This window comes from Triticum dicoccoides, chromosome 4B (assembly GCF_002162155.2).
Source record: "Triticum dicoccoides isolate Atlit2015 ecotype Zavitan chromosome 4B, WEW_v2.0, whole genome shotgun sequence".
Lineage (NCBI taxonomy): Eukaryota > Viridiplantae > Streptophyta > Magnoliopsida > Poales > Poaceae > Triticum > Triticum dicoccoides.
Genome location: NC_041387.1, coordinates 356,336,979 through 356,339,958, shown reverse-complemented (window position 1 = coordinate 356,339,958; position 2,980 = coordinate 356,336,979).

Sequence of the window (2,980 nt, the reverse complement as noted above, 5' to 3'; positions counted from 1 at the left end):
GACGGAACGAGAGCCATGCTGGGCCCAGGGCCCAAAATCGAGAGGGGGGGAATCAGAGAAAGACGACAGCGATGGCGGCCCAGCCTGAGCAGACGGCCCAGAAAGGCCCAACTAAAATGGTACGGATGGCCCACAAGCCTCACGCACAGGAAACGGATCTAGGGTTGGAGGCGGAGGAGAGGCGGCCGCCGTCGCCGCCAGCGGCGCCGACACCACCGAGACCACCAGCGGCGAGGCCGCCGAAGAGCAGGAGGAGCGAGCAGGGCCACCCGCCCGAGAGGAAACACCACCAAGAACCACACAGCCCGGCGAGGAGAGCGTCCCTGAGCGCTTCCGTCGCCGGCCACGCCTCACCTAGAGCCAGCCCGAGCCATCTACCTCAACAGAGACCACCGGACGGCCACGGCCGCCCGGAGCAAACTTCCGAACCTTACCAGCCGTCGTCGACTCCGCCGCCAGTGAAGCGGACGGAGGAGAAGCCAGAGGGAGGGGGGGGTGGAGAACCAACCTCCAGATCGGAATCCGCATCCGCCTCGTCCGACGACAAGGCCCAAAATCTGTTCCTAGCTCCAGATCCAGAAGCGAGCGCGCTAAAAGAAGGACCAAGGGGCGAGGGAGGAGGAGCGGCGAGGGAGAGAGGCGACGGCGACTGAAGGAGGGGAGCGAGGAGGGCCGGAGCAGGGGACCGGAGCGAAGACGGGGAGGGGGGAGGGGGAGGGGGAGAGGAGGAAGGAGGAGGAGAAGCCATCGTGCCCGTTTGTGTGCTTGGATTCAAAAGCTAAATAAAACAACTCCATGTGTTTTCCTAAAGATAACTATAGGACTCTTAAGAAATTGTCTTTTACATTTCGGCTGTTTTTATTTCCTAAAAGAACCATGACACGGTATATATGTGCCATCTTCACAAAATAAGTTGATTGTGGGCCCCATCCGGTTTCCTTTAACATGAGCTGTTTGATCCCTCGAAACATCGACCAATATGCTTCAATCTCGGGTGGCCCTGCCTGATGAAAGTAGTAGTCGATCGGGACTCTTCTATGTCTGTTAGCAGCGACCAAAACTCCTGCCTCATGGATACACGTACTCCTTCTAATCTCTGTCTGCTCAAACTGATTAAAAGCACTAGCGTATGAGCATTATCTTGCATGCATGCACATGCAGATCTCCCAAGGTAATGCATGCACGATCAACTTTCTCTTTGCCTCTTTGTTACGTGAGTGCATCTCTATCATATGCATGCATGTAACTTCCATAGAGGAAACATTGTGAGCGACCCGAATAACTACTGGATTAATATTGCCGGTTATTGGTGTGTTTATATCATCCTCCCTCTCTTCAAGCAAAACCGTCCTCGGGTTCGAGCCAATCACTATAGCAACAACATATTCTGTGGACTGAACGTGCGCCAAATTTTTTTCTGCGGGTTTGACTTCCTCCTTTGCTTGTTCTTGTTCCTTCACCTTCAGAAGTTGTTCTTTCCTTCAAGTCTCGAAATACTTCTTCTCAATGGCCACAAGAACATATTTTGTATCCCGTTTGACAGTGTACGTGTTGACGAGATAGTGATATGTAGCATTATTTTTCTTGTACCATGGCTCTCCCAATAACATATGACACAAAATCATTGGTGTCGGGATTACGTCACACAAAACCTCACAAGAAAATTTGCCGACTGAAAACAGTACCGTAGTTTGGTGCGTGATGTCGAGATTGTCGTAGTACCTCCTTATTGAGTACGGTCGTCGATGTGGTGTCATCGATAATTGCAGCTTCTCCACCATGTCGAAGCCGACCGCATTGATCGAACTATCATGGTCGATCGTTGTGGCGCAAACTTTCTCTCCGACTTTATTGTAGGTGTGAAATAGTTCAGCACCATAACCTTTCTCCTCCAGCAAAAAGTCGCCGGAGAGCCTCCATTAGTTGCTTGGTGACAACGTGCCGGCCATCTCCTCCGAAGTGCCGTGAGAAACGCCAATCTCTGATACCACTTGATGAGAGCGAACCACGTGACCCTGGTCAATCCTTTGTAGGCCTGATCTTTCATGGCGCAAACCTTCATCACCGCAAGAACTAGTCGCGGGTTTACAAAGATGTTCGTAAATCCCATGAAAACAACACGCCAACCCCTCGATCTTAAGGAATAACGTGGACAAACCGTATAGGCTCAGCTTATATTCTCCTACGCGTCGCATCGCAGGAACTCACACGTCAACAGAGATTTTTGATAAGGTTTCTCTAGACTTGATAATGGCCGACGGCCGGCACACACACGGTGTCTAATTCATCTCAAAATAACCTATGCTATTTATGCTATTACATGGCCGCACCTAGGCTTTTATACCAGCCGGAACATCTAAAGAAACTTGACAATCAAGAAATATCCTATCTCTACTCTCACGGCTAAAAGCTAAAAATAATAACTCCATGACTTTTCCTAAAGATAAATATAGGACTCTTAAGAAAATTGCCCTTTACATCTTGGCTGTTTTTATTTCATAAGCAAACCATGACACGGTACATATGTGCCATCTTCACAAAATAAGTTGATGGTGGGCCCTATCCGGTTTCCTTTAACGTGAGATGTTTGATCCCTCGAAACATCGACCAATATGCTTCTTTCTCGGGTGGCCGTGCCTGATGAAAGTAGTAGTCGACCGGGACTCTTCTATTTCTGTTAGCAGCGACCAAAACTCCTGTCTCATGGATACAGGTACTCCTTCTAATCTCTGTCTGCTCAAACTGATTAAAAGCACTAGCGTATGAGCATTATCTTGTATGCACGTACATGCACATCTCCCAAGATAATGCATGCACGATCAACTTTCTCTTTGCCTCTTTGTTACGTGAGTGCATCTCTATCATCTGCATGCATGTAACTTTCATAGGGGAAATAGAGCGACCTCAATAACTACTGGATTTATATTGCCGGTTATCGGTGTGGTTATATCAGAATGCGGGGCCCGGAGCGGGCGGAGGC